General features: G+C 41.6%; 1 protein-coding gene across 1 annotated transcript in view; it reads right to left on the bottom strand.

The window, feature by feature from the left end:
• The window catches only part of LOC102820309 (ras-related protein Rab-7a-like), a 70,518-nt gene extending 56,624 nt beyond the window's left edge, over nucleotides 1–13,894 (bottom strand). The window contains exon 1 of the mRNA XM_006870483.1: nucleotides 13,674–13,894. The gene's annotated coding sequence lies outside the window, so the exon portion shown is untranslated. The remainder of the gene's footprint in view (nucleotides 1–13,673) is intronic.
• Nucleotides 13,895–14,404: the final 510 nt, after the last annotated feature.

Here is a 14,404-nt window from a genome sequence, read left to right on the forward strand (position 1 = left end):
TGACGCCAGCCTGAGCTCCTTTCAATTCTACAGCAAAGGTGTGTATTACGATGAAAACTGCAACGGCGATAATGTGAACCATGCGGTTTTGGCCGTGGGATATGGGCTCCAGAGGGGAACCAAGCACTGGATAATTAAAAACAGCTGGGGAGAAGACTGGGGAAACAAAGGCTATATCTTCATGGCCCGGAATAAGAACAACACCTGTGGCATTTCCAATCTGGCCAGCTTCCCAAAGATGTAACTCCAGCCGGTCAACCCTGCCCTGCTCTTCCATTCCTTCCATGATGGTGCGTTGTACTGATGTGCTTTGGGAAGGAGTTGGCGTGCCTTTCTTGAAGCAAAAGTGTTCAATTTCTCTGTTTGTGCTTTAGGTGACTCTCCTACTTCTTCCTTCTCTCTACCCAAGGCCTTTGTTTTTGTCACTGTGGCCACAACAGGAATTTCCCTGACAGGTGTGCACTTTTAGACAAAAAGATGTGACTACAGTCTGCCCTGACTGTCGTCCTGGGACAGATTCTGTGCAGAAAGAACCTAGAGATATTCACATACTAGATTCACATTTGTAGGGACTTGTTAGCCTTAAAAATCCTGGAGGACTAAGTGATCTGACTTCTCAGTTTGCAAGTTCCATTTTTATTATGTATCATCAAGGTAAAAATGTCTGTTTTTCACCCCAATTCCTAAGTCTATTCAGAAATGTTTGATACATGTCTACATGATACCAAAAATGTGTTTTCTTTTTCTTCCTTTGCATTTTTAAAATAATAAACCAAGTATTTATCTCAAAAAAAAAAAGTATCAAATTGCAAACTTTATGAATATATGCAGCTTATTGCATGTCAACTAAAACTTGAGAAAGCTGTTAATATTTTTAGAAGGAAAGAAAAAGCAACTATCCCCTCTAAAGAACCTTTAAACTAAATTAACAGTTTAGCTCAAAAAGTAAAGATTGACATTCTTGAGTACTGAGTTGTTGTTTTTATCTACATAAGACCACGTGAACACCTGCAATTTTAAAGCATAGATGAGAGGCAGGGAGTGCAATTCAATGGGAATGAAACACTCAAACAGCAGGAAGGAGAATGTTGACACAATGTGAAGAATGTCATCAGTGCACTGGTCACTATGTCCAGAAACTGTTAAATGGGAGTGGGTTTTATTGGAGCTTGTACCTGAAGCTCGCCACAGCAACTCAGAACAACTCACTGTCTTCATCAAAAGAAAGAAGCCAAGAAAGCAAGTTGGAGACAATTTGTGGAAGGCCTCAACCAAAGGCAATAGAAAAGTAAAAGGTTCTATAGATTAGGGAGGGACAGGGTCTGAGGAGTTCTTTAAGAGTCTGGTGGCACTTCAGGTACTCGGTGACATGGTGGTTAAGACAGACGCATGACAAGATGGATCCCCTACAACACAGACATGAGAGATCAAATAAAACAGACACAGATGATAATTTTTGCACCCTGAACTTCAGAAGAAAGGTCAGCGGTGGAGGGAGTAGAGGACAGCGAGAAAGGGAGGGAAACTAGTGAATGACGGACCAGATGCAGCTCCACCATCTTGTGAGCAGCTCTGGCAGCAGATTCACAGGGGGATCAGGAAAACTGCGATTTCTTCTATCCCCCACATTCCCGTGGTGACCAGCTCCCACCCTCATCCACCCTCAGCACAGACCTCCACTCTCCAGGAGTTTGGAGCCTCAAGGTTAGGAATCTGGCTCCCTGCGCCACTTTGGTGTCTGGATTCAGGTAGGATCAGCTCCAGATCTACAAACCTTGCAGAGCCATGAGACCAGCATTTAACCAGTCACTCTGCTCCAAGATTCCCTGTGGGCCTAACAACACTGAAACCAGCTCCATCAAAGGCCCCCAATGACTATTCCCGGATGAATGCCCTAAACATCGACAATATCAAGGCAAACAGGAACTCCATCTAGAGCCAGGAACTCTGCTTAACAACCACTTAATGAGCTACTTGAATTGCAGAAGCCCAACAGAGATTTCTCCCCTCCTGGTCCAACAACTACACTCTTTGTTTACACAAATATGACAACCCCACAAGGCCCCAGAGATAACAGATAATTTTAGCTCACATAAAGAAACAGGAGAGAATGGCTCACACAATGACCAAGACGTAGAAACAAAACATTTCTGAGGGAAAAAAACGTAATGGAACTAACTGAAAAAGAATTCAAAAGAATGGTATTTTGGTACCTTCAATGGATTGACAGAAAGATTGAGGAAAGCAAGGAGAACGCAGAAAAAACTTTAGAAGAATTCAGAAAAATGTTACAAGAACAAGCAGAAAAAAATAAAGGCAAATTTTGAAACAACACAAAACCTGCGATTAGAAATCCAGAAGATTAACACTAAAATCTCAGAAATGGACAATACATTGAAGGGGTAAGGGAAAAGATCTGAAGCAATGAAAGCCTGAATTAAGACAACTTGAAGATAAATCTCTCAATACTAGCATGAAAAACAATCAGAAAAGAGAATGAAAAAATCCATAGAAAACCTATGAGTTATGTGGGATACCATGAAGAAGAAAAACTTATCAGGTGACTGAATTCCAGAATAGGAAGAGATAATAAAGCACAGAAAAAACTGTTGAAGAGTTGTTGTAAGAAAACTTGCCTAACACCATAAAAGACAGTAAGAGAAGCATACACCACCACCACCATAGGGTCCCTCCCTATGTGTTGGAATCAACGCAACTCTAGTGGGTATTGGTGGGTAGCACTTTCTAAGAAGGACTTCAACAAACAGGTTAGAGGGGACCAATAAAAAGCTAGGCAACCAATGACTAACCAGTTGCTATCAAATCTATTCTGACTTATGTTGTTGTTAAGTGCCATCGAGTCCATTCCAACTCATTGTAACCATGTATAAGATTTCTGAAGAGTAGCTGGTGAGCTTGAACCACCGACTTTGCGGTTCAAACAGACCTTGCAATCCAGCGCATTAACCTGCAGTGCCAAACCAGGACTTATGGCAACCCCATATATGACCGAACAAAACTGTGTTTCATTGGGTTTTCAATGGCTTATTTTTCTAAAGTAGATCTTTAGGCTTTTCTTTTGAGTCCGGATGTGGTGCTGTTGAGTAAGCACTGGACTGCTAACTGCAAGGTCAGCAGTTCAAACCACTAGCGGCTCCTCAGAAACCCTGTACAGATTGATAGGAGGTGGAACCAACTCAATGGCATTTAACAAAAACATGGTGGACTCAAACTTACAGTCTTTCATTTAGCAGCCAAGCACATTAACCATGTGCACCACCCAGGGACTCCAAATGTTAACCAGTAGGCACAGATTTCCAACATTGAAAATATGACAGGCAAAGGGAGGGCTAAAAGGAAATGACTTATTTCACTCCTATTCAATGGAAGGAGTCCTGGAGTGGCACTGTCAGATATGAACCAGACTGCTAACCGTAAGGTCAGCAATTCAAACCCACCAGCTCCTAGGAAACCCTATGTTGCTTGTTAAGTGCCGTCGAGTCGATTCCGACCCATAGCAACCAGGGTTTCCAAGGCTGTAAATCTTTAGGGGAGCAGAAAGCCTTATTTTTCTCCCGCGGAGCAGCTGATAGTTTCAAACTGCTGACCTTAAGGTTCGCAGCCCGATTCGGAACCACTACACTACCAGAGCTCCTTAGGAAACCCTATACAGGGACACTATAAATCAGAACACACCTTAGCACCTTAACAAGAACTTTGTGAGACGGATACTTCAAGGCAGGTGAATTGAGATTATGACATTTACCATTTAAAAGAAATAAAACTTCTTAGGATAGGAACATGATTTGAGAATGAAGATGATCCATAACTTGCCATTCAAAACCATGATCTTTCTTGCATTTAAACTACCAGCTGACTTCCACAAGAGTCTACAAATGAAGATACTCTCTCCTCCAAAAGCGATTACCTATTTAAGGAGAGCTTACGTGTTTCCGAAATATTTCCAACTCAGTGCCTTCCAAATCCATTTAAGATCACAATTTTGGAGTCCTTGTGTGGTGTAATTCATGAGTTGCATGCAGAAGTGATGTGTCATTTCCCAGCTGGAACTTAAAGTGCAAAAGCAACCGTTCTTTTGTTCCTTTGCCAAGGCAGCCAGCACATTTCTTATTGTTGCAAGCTGAACAGGGAGTATTAGCAAAAAATAAAACTATAATGTTTCAGGTTCGCTATGAGTTGGAACTGACTCCACGGCACATAACAACAACACCGTTTCAGGTTATTTTGAGGTTGTTACTACATCATAACCTAGAGTATTTACATCTGCTACTGCTAGAAAACTCAGTAGTACCTGGAAATTTGCATTTGAAAACAGACTGGTGAAGCCATCCTACTTCAAGTCATTTACATAAAATGGAGCCAGTAAGATTTATAAAGTTATCCATCCACAGAAGATTTTCCAGTCATCACTGTTGTTGTGCGGTTGTATAAATTCTGACTCACAGCAGCTTTGCATAAGGTTCCTGAGAGCAGCTGGTGTGTGTGAACTGCCAATCTGGCTACTAGCAGTGCGTATCCAACAGCACCATACCAGGGATCATTCCAGTCATTCCTGCAGCATCATGGTGGTGGTGTGACGTGGAGTCAGTTTCAACTCATAGTGACTCTGCACTGGGTTTCCAAGGCTGTAAATCTTTATGGGAGCAGAAAGTCTCATCTTTCTGCAAGCTTCGAACTGCTGACCTTGAGATTAACAGCCCAATTTGTAACCAATATGCTACCAGAGCTCCATATCAGGGCTCATTTCAGCCATTCAAAAGGTTCAAGAAACCCCTGTCAATATGGAATACCGGGTGCTAAGTCCAATCCCACTACTCAGACACCTCTTGACACTGAACATGTTTTGTTTCATGTCGGGCTCCTCTATCTGTAGAAATAATCTGAACTGTAAAGAGTAAACAAGGCACCAGTTGAGCTCTATACAAGAGAGACTGTTTACATATATACTTTGTTCCAGTTATCACATTCATAAGGTGTGGGGGAAACTAAGCAAACTTTCACAAAAATACAAGTTTCTTGGAAAGCAATGCTTGTTAAGACTTTGCCTCCAATATCAATAGGTTTTTTGCATATGATGCTTTCACTTTCTCAAGCTTCTGAAACCTAGGTACCAAACCAAGAGATAAGAGATGTATTGTCTCCAATAAAAGACCAGGCTAATGCAGCTTTTATTTTATTTTTTTTTGAGGTGTGGGGTGTGGAGTATAGAACAGATTGGAAAACAGTAAAACAGGCAGTTACAAAGAATTATTTTTAATAGCTCAAAGTTTACTCAATAAAACAGAATGTCCATAAACTGCCAAGTGGAGCCCACAAAGGCCTGATTGACTAACGAGGAAAACCAAATTAACTGCTCTCCCCTTGTACCCCAGCCTCCAAAATCAGCTCCTCCTTTAAATTCCTTTTAAAGGCACTTGTGAGGAGGCTCCACTTTGGCACAAACTTGTAATTCAGTCCTAGCCTCACTAACCTCTTTAATGTATGTTTCTTTAAGGCAACTTACAATCTCAAACTCATCCCTCCACCATAAGTGAGGCGCCTACCACCCAGTGTGGTGCTGTAGGATAAGCACTGGACCACAAGGTCACTTTGAATTGCAAGGTCCAGAGGTTCAAACTCACCAGCAGCTCTTCAGAAACCCTATACAGGATGGTTATGAGTCAGAACACCATCTTGACAGCACTTAACAAACACCACCACCTGCTCTACTCAATAGTAAGTAGTGTGCCGTCTTGTCACTTTCAACTTATAACAACCCTGCACAGGGTTTCCAAGGCTGTAAACTGAGTCCATTCTGGCTCACAACAATCCTGTATAGGGTCTCTGGGGCTGTAAATCTTTACAGGAGTTAGAAAGTCTTACTCTGTGGTTAGCAGCCCAAGGAGTAACCCACTACCCTCCCAGGGTTCATTATCCCTGGATGTTGCAAATGATTACTACACTTGACTATACTAACTGAAAAGCGGTGGGATGGGCAAGTCAACCATGAGGAACCTCAAAGAAAAGCCTGATTATCTACTTCTGAAAAATTAGTCATTGAAAACCCTATGAGAAGAAGAGGGAGCCAGGAATAGGAGAATATGGAATGCACGGCCACTTGTCTCCTTTGCCATGAGACCAGAACTGGATGGTGCCCATATACTATTATTGACTGTTTTGATCAAAGATTCTACAGAATAATTCTGATCAAAGGGGGAGAAATGCAGAGCAAATTTCAAATTCTCATGAAATCCAAACCTTCTGGAATCACATGGGGCAAGGTGAACCCCTAAAACTACTGCCATGTGATAATCTCTAAACGTTAAGCCAAAAATATCTCCTGAAGTCTTCTTAAAACCAAACAATAGTTTAGCTTATTGTTGTTATTCTTATGTGCCTTCAAGTCGGTTCCGACTCATAGCAACCATGTATAGGGTTTCTGAGAAGCTGCTGGTGAGCTTGAACAGCCAACCTTGCAGTCCAGTGCATTGACCCACAGCGCCACACCAGGAGTTTAGCTTCACTAGCAAGGAATATCTCCCTTGAGCACTGTGCTCTTAAACTACCTATATGGGATCAAACTGACAAAAGCAATTCAAAAGATTAGAAACTTAAGGGGTAGTAAATTATGTTCATGGAAGAGGAACACCTCACAACTTGAAGAATGTAATCAATGTCACTAAATGTACACGTATAAACTGTTGTGCAGTGTTTTGTTGCATCTATTCTCAACAATTACAACAAAATAATAGTTAAGTGAACAAAGGAAAAAAACCATTAACTGATTGATGATACATAGAGGGGATTTCAATCATTGCAATGAAGAGAAGTATGTTGTTGTTGTTGTTGTTATGTGCCTTGGAGTCGGTTCCAACTCATAGCCACCCTGTACAGGGTTTCCGAGGCTGGAAATCTTTACGGGTGCAGAAAGCCTCATCTTTTTCCCGCAGAACAGCTGGCAGTTTCATACTGCTGACCTTGCAGTTCACAGCCTGATTCGTAACCACTACGCTACCAGAGCTCCTGAAGAGACGGATATGACTTGTTAAATGTAAAACAGATGATCTTCTCTGTAAACCTTCACTTAAGTCACATTAAAAAGTTTAAAAAATAAATAAATACATAAAGTGGAGATTCAAAGGTCAACATCACCCAGCCAGAAAACCATTCACGGTCAAATGCTAACTAATATGTAAATGGCAGAACATATACACAGACACACTTCCTGCAGTCAGTAAGAGGGAAGCCGGTATCTTAAGGATCAAGTATCAGATCAAATAAGAATTTAACAAAAGCACTGTTTACCATTCCTAAATTTATACCCAGAGATGATACCTTTTGAGCCAATCCCACCAAGGAATGGGTCTAGATTATTAAAAACTTACTAAAGCACTAAAGCCACTCTGGTAGCGTCGTGGTTACGAATTGGGCTGAGAACCTTAAGGTCAGCGGTTCGAAACTACCAGCCACTCCACGGGAGAAAGATGAGGCTTTCTACTCCCGTAAAGATTTACACCCTCGGAAACCCTGTACAGGGTCGCTATGGGTCAGAACTGACTCCACAGCACTTAACAACAACAACAACAACAACAAAGCCATTCGTAATAATTCTGCTTTCCCAGTTACATCATATTTAAATAGCATTTGCAAGAGATAGTGTCAATCTCTTTTTTTTTGTTCTAGAAACCCCCTCTGCCAAAGGTTTCTCTAGACTTGTAAATGAGTCATAAAGAAACAGGCTAAAATTAAAATGACAGAAAATAACAAATATTGACAAGGATGTGAAATATTTGGAAATACTGGAAGTATAAATTGGTCTGCCTTTTGAAAACTGGCAGTTTCTACTGAACAGATAAGAATCCTAAAACTCAGCCATCGTGCTCCTAGGTATTTACTCAATGGAAACGTGTATAAATATTCATCAAAGAACATGTACATGAATATTCACAGCAACACTATTTCTAACAGTCACAAACTACATGCTACTGACACACTCACCAATGATTTTATAAACTATGGTATATCACATAATGGAATACTAGTCAACAATAAAAATGGAGCTACAACTGTACAACATAAGGACTCACAATGTTAAGTCAAAGAAATCAGATGCAAAAGAGTGCTTAATATATGACTCCATTACAGAAAGTCCAAATCAGGCAAAATTAGTCTACAATGTTAGAAGTCAAGAGACTTGAAAGAGACATAGAGGCGTTCTGAGTTTGGGAAAATTCTCTTAAGTATTCATTTATTTGTGTACTTTTCTGTATGTATTTTTTCACTTCAATTAGAAAATAAGGGCAATACCACTTTACTTATCCAGTGTCACCAGGGCAAACAAACCTAATTCGGGAACTGGATGTATCAGGTTTTTCACCTGCTGCCATTAAAACATTTGAAAAATATAGCTAGTCTCATGATCACCAGGAGCGATCTCCAGCTTCACATGACTGAGTCCATTAGGAGAGGTCCCAAAGGGCAAAGGACTCACGTCCAGTCTCCTCCACAACTAACTTCTCATACTATTTTGTTGTTGTTCAATTTCATTAAAGGTATTATAGTATATACCCATTTCTTCTTTATACTTCTGCATTTTCCTAGCTAAAGAAAAAAACTAATTTTATCATCATCAAGAGAGAAACGCCATTTTAAATATAAAGTAATGGAGGAAAGAACATTTTTTGCAGTTCAAACTGACCTCACAGTCCAGCACATTATCCCTGCAGCATGCAGTTCTAAGGGTTCTAGAGTAGTCATATGCATTGCCTTTTCATTCCACTTTTCCATTAATTTTTGTCCTTAATTTAACAGAAAAGGCAAGTACATCAGAAACAACACTGAGATGGGCTACAACAGATACAACAGCTTTCTTGCTGGACTACCTGATCATTTGGTCTCATATTTCTCAAGCAGAAATAAAACTTCTACCCTTTAAGCCTACAGAACTGTGATGAAATCATACATTAACTACAAACACTACAGAAACATTTTGCATCTAAAGGAAAATGCTGTGTAGGAAGGGTGCTACAAAATGTTAAATCTCCTGAACAACTAGCAACCAAAATGACACAAGTCAGAGGATTTCAGAGTGGTTCTCAACCTGTGTGCTGTCCTGATGACCCAATTATTTCAAGGGATCCCAAGATCTGTAAGTGCACCGAGAATTGTTGGCAGACTAACTAAACAGCATGTGTAAGAAACTGTTTCTTATTAAGTCTATGTTAAAATAAAACTTTTAAGGTTAGTCCACAGTAGCTTTGTCATTGTTGTTGTTAAGTGCCATAGAGTGGGTTTCAACCCATAACAATAGAGTTTCCGAAGAGCGGCTGGTGGGTTTGAACCTCTGACCTTACAGTTCAAACTGACCTCACAGTCCAGCACATTATCCTGCAGCACCACAGTTGTTGTTCAGTGCCATTGAATCAGTTCTGACCCATAGCAACCCTGTACAGGGTTTCCAACGAGCAGCTGGTGAGCTTAAACCGCCAACCTTGCAGTTCAAACAGCTTTGCAGTCTGGTGCATTAACCCACAGCACCACACCATTAGGTAGTCTCAAATAACTCAAATCAAAAAATTTAAATGGGGTCATTTTTTAGACATACACAAAAAGACTGAAAGAGAGCAGTATAACAATTTACTTCACAAGGTAATTTTTAAAGGACTCCTTAACTGAACTGGATAACTCCAGGTAAGGCAGTAGTCAGAAGCAAGAAAACCACAGCTTGAAAGGGTGGGGGACAGGAGAGAACACCCTTCATGGTATCTGGCAGCCGTGACACAACCCAGCGAAGTTGCATTATCGCCAATACTACCCTATGAGACTTCCTCAGATGTGCTCTGTCCCGTGGCACAACAAAACCAGGCATACAAATCTCCAAAACAGTGATGACATCACCAAAACAGAGTTCCAGGTGAGGTTCTCGGACCTCCTTCATGAACTACTGCATCTTCAGGCAAATCAACAAGCTCAATACTGTATGCCACCCCTGGAACTAACTCCCAAGCTTTCTTCATCACCCACGGAGACATTTTGCAAGTAGCTATTCTTACATTGTTTTTGAAATCACAGCCTGAGTACTAAAATTGAAACTAGTCAGAGACACTGCTAAAAAACCTGTTCTAATTTCATCCACCACATCACTTTTACCTTTGATTCACAAATCACACTGACCACAACCTCCATTATGAAATTTTAAAATGTAAATGCAAGTGAGTTTTTGTTTTTAATGTGCATATGTGAAGGAAAAAGTAGAGCATAGAGGGAAGATATGAGAGCAAATAACTGAAGAGATCAACACATTGCAAAATGTTTCTGCAGCAAAGGGCAGACAGATAGGCACAGAGATCTATTAGATTGCATTAATGAATAACACTAAGAATCGATTCCTGCGGACACAATGGTAGCCTTATATGAAAGATAAGAGTCAGCAGAATACTGATAACTACATAATTGAGGAATGGGGAGAGTACTTAATTTTTAGAGCTCAGTCCCCTTCAGATGACATCAGTACCAAGAGAACCTATTGCCTCGCCTTATTCAGGAGGACACTTCCTTCTAACGTCTCTCAAAAACACTGTCTATGCCCAGTCCAATACCTGGCCAAATCTATTTAGTCAAATTTGTTGAATTACACGGATAGCAAACTGGACAGTTTGTCATAGAAATAATGATCAAATATTTATGTCAAATCCCAGAAAGTAAAAGTACATGAGACTACTGTCACAAATGACTGGTCTGGATTTGATACATCTTTGCAGAGAAAGGCTAATGCCAGTAAATGCAGAAAACGTTAATAATGGCAATAATTACAGATCTCTTTGAAGAGTTATTAAAATTAGTCAAATGATTTAAACTTTTTTCTTCACTTGAAGGTGGGGTAAAGAATGTGATTTAAAGCCACACTTTGCTACAAAGCAATGTTCTTTGATTATGGGACTTGGGGGCTTAGTCAACAGTTGAGGAAAACTGACCAAGTGGTTGCTCTTAATTACATGAACAGCCTAATAATACCATATTTCAGAGTGTCTTTTCCTAAAATCCACCTTTCCGTTTGTTGAGCCAAGCATTCAGCTATACCACAAATGCAAAATCCAAATCTTTTAAGGAGAGACAATGCAATTATTAGAGATGGGATGGCACAGTGCTTTCTCTACCTAGGATATTATCAGTACTGTGATCAGTAGGCTGCATTAAACTTTCTGTGTCAGCTAAAGAAAAAAATATCCAGCATGCCAAAAGTGCATTTGTTCAAAGAATACTGCAAAAGCTAACATTCACAGTGCAATGGAGTGGCAATGACACGGATTCCTTCTTGAGTGAATAAAAAATTCCACTAGCAGCAAATTGAGAGCGTTGAAGGTTACTCTTCAAATGACATGATCAATGAGAAACTATAATAGTGTCTTCTTACACGCTTTTCAAAAGCACACCATGTAAACACTGTTGTTAAAATTAATAAAGTATTCAATTTAGCCAGAACATAAGACTGCTTGGACTAATACTGATTCCACTTGCTGTAATGAGAAACAACTCTTTACAAAAGCCAAGTTCTATGGGCAAATCCCAAGGAGCTTCTGGTAGCGTAGTGGTTACGAATCGGGCCGCTCCGCAGGGACAAAGATGAGGCGTTCTGCTCCCGTAAAGATTTACAGCCTCGGAAACCCTGTACAGGGTCGCTATGGGTCGGAACCGACTCAACAGCAATTAACAACAACATGGGCAAACCCCAAAAGAGAATTCCTAGCCAGATCACACACCATTTTAAAATTCATTAAGGGTAAGAATCATGCCTGATGCATGGTAGCCATTCAAAACATTGGAAGAATGAATGAAACAGTGCCTGTCCATCATTCCTCTCCTCTGACTCCAAACACTGTTACACATTATCAGACTGGTGTGGCACTGTAGGATAAGCACTCCACCACAAGGTTGGTTTGAACTGCAAAGTTGGAGATTCAAACTCACCAGCCACTCCTCAGAAACCCTATCTACACAGGGTCACCATAAGTCAGAACTGACTCGCAGGTCCTTAACAAGAAAAACTAAGGTAAAACAAAATAAATTATAACACAATGGTGATGTAGGCTTCCACTTCAATAATATCCTCAGTAGGAAAAATACAACTCACTCTCCAGTCCTCACTAACTTGAACAAAGTCTCCAAAGTTGAAGAAGGAAACAGACTAACAGGACACTTTATTAATCTATGGATGAGAAGTCATGTGGCTAATCAGCTGCTTAAATCACAAGAAAGACACAAGAGCCTGTTCTTTCAGAATCCAAAGAGTATTTTCAACATGGAAGAACATACTAGCTGTACAACAGCAGCTCTACTAAAGGTATCATGTGGCAGGCTCTCCAGAACTCAATCAATTGACAAAAGATTTGTTGTTGTTGTTAAGTGCTGTGGAGTTGGTTTCTGCCGACCTTGTGATTCACAGTCCAGTGTAAACCTCAATTAAGTACTTTATCAGAATTCAAGAGCTTCTACTATATTAATATTACACTACAATATTCATTAAAAGTCACATCTGCAAATGGAATAACTTAGTTTTCTAGTAGAATACATGCCACTTCAAGAGGCTTTAAAATGACAACCCTAGAAAAGAGACAGTGTAAGCCAGGTACCAGGTAGCAAGAGAGAAATCACAAACTTCAGGAGCACTTGAAAGCAGTACAACCTAGAAACAGAGTTCAGTGCTCCGGAGTCTTAGTGTCTGAGTTTCAATCTCTCAACTCCATAATTTATTAGCTGCGTGACCTTGAACAAATAACTTAACCTCTTTCTTCTTCAATTTCTGTATCTATAAATGGGCACAATAATGGTACTTCAGAGAGTTGTTCTGAAAATGAAACATAATAATCTATGTAAAGATCTTGACGCCCAGCAAGCATATAGTAAACGCGCAAATGTTTCTTCTTACTATCCTCAATGTTTCCACTTTTAGTAACCATTATGTATCATTACGTGTCAAGTCAAGTATGAATTAAACAAACATAACTTCACAGCCATTCATCAGCTTTCCCCCAATACGTCTGAAAACTTCTTTCAGCACTTATAACAGGCTTATGACAAAAATCTCCCAGCGCCAAAGGCGTCTCACAAATCTTTTGAGGCTCCCAGAGCACGTGACCTGACTCATAGCCTTAACTCAATTGTCAAGGGGGAACCTCCCCCACTACCAGATCGGGCAGTTAAACTGAAGATTGAGATGCCAAAGCGGCTCCTCACTAGGCCTGCCCGATCCACGGCGCCTGGGCCAAGGTCCCCTCCACAAGGCTGCTGGAGGGGTAGGCTCCGACACCCTTCAACTCGCCGCCGCACGAAACTAAATTGGCTTAGCGCATCCCGCCGCGAACGCAGAGCACCCTCCCTCCACCTCCCAAGCCCAGCGGGTCTCGGGTCTTGACACCATCCGTAAACAAAGCGTCTATGGCAGCAGTCCCAACGCCAGAAACCCAGCCAGAGGTCACACCCGGCAACCTCTGACCTCTTCGAGGCCGGGCGCGGTCAGGGCCTGCTTCGGGCGCTGAACGTCGCGAAGTATCCCCGTGAGGGCTGGGCTGGGCGGCAGCCTTCACCAGGACAGGAACGACGCGAGGCCCCGGGTACCGTGGGACTGAAGAGGGGGATGGGACCAGGCCACTGGCCGGGCTGGGCCCACTGCTTACCGCGGCCGCTCCGCTGGGGGCTCCGGGCCGGGTGTGTCGCGAGAGCTCCCGCCGAGAAGAAGCAAAGAAAGACAAGGGCAGAGAAGTCCAAGTTCCACTTCCAGCGGACTTCTTCGCGCTTTATAAGCTTCCAATACCGCCGCTGCTGCCGCCTCAGGCTTTATGGCCAAGACTCAGTCCCCGCTCACACTTCCGCCACCGCCGCCACCCGGAGCGGAAGTACCTGTCACGAGACATTTTACGCCCAAGGAGAGGGGAGGCGGGACCCCGCCTCAACCTTGCGTCACCTTCCGGCCTCTCTGCCCCTGGGTCTGAGCTTACGTAGTCCAAACATGTCTGCCCCCAATGGTTGTCGCCATCTTTAAGATCCATACAAGGAAATGGACGGCGCCATGTTGGAACCATAAATCAATCCATTCCTTAAGCCGTCTTCCTGAAACCGAAAGAAGAGGTAAACTTTATCCTCTAATGGTGTCCCTTTCTGAGAGCACTGATTAGTCAACAAAGTAGTGCTACTATGTGCCCAAACTCGTCAGTATCAACAAAGCGTGTTCTAAAAACAGGCCCAAGGACTACTGTAATATAGACATTGAAGTGAATATTGGGAATTATGATTACAGAAAGCTTGTAAACCCAACCTAAGCCTATAAATGATTTGATTAGCTAAAAGGTGAATTCGAATTTGTCCAGGGAAATAGGCTTCTTGTAGCCTTTGTAGAATATGGGGCCTT

Source organism: Chrysochloris asiatica, unplaced genomic scaffold (assembly GCF_000296735.1).
Source record: "Chrysochloris asiatica unplaced genomic scaffold, ChrAsi1.0 scaffold00142, whole genome shotgun sequence".
Taxonomy (NCBI): Eukaryota; Metazoa; Chordata; class Mammalia; order Afrosoricida; family Chrysochloridae; genus Chrysochloris; species Chrysochloris asiatica.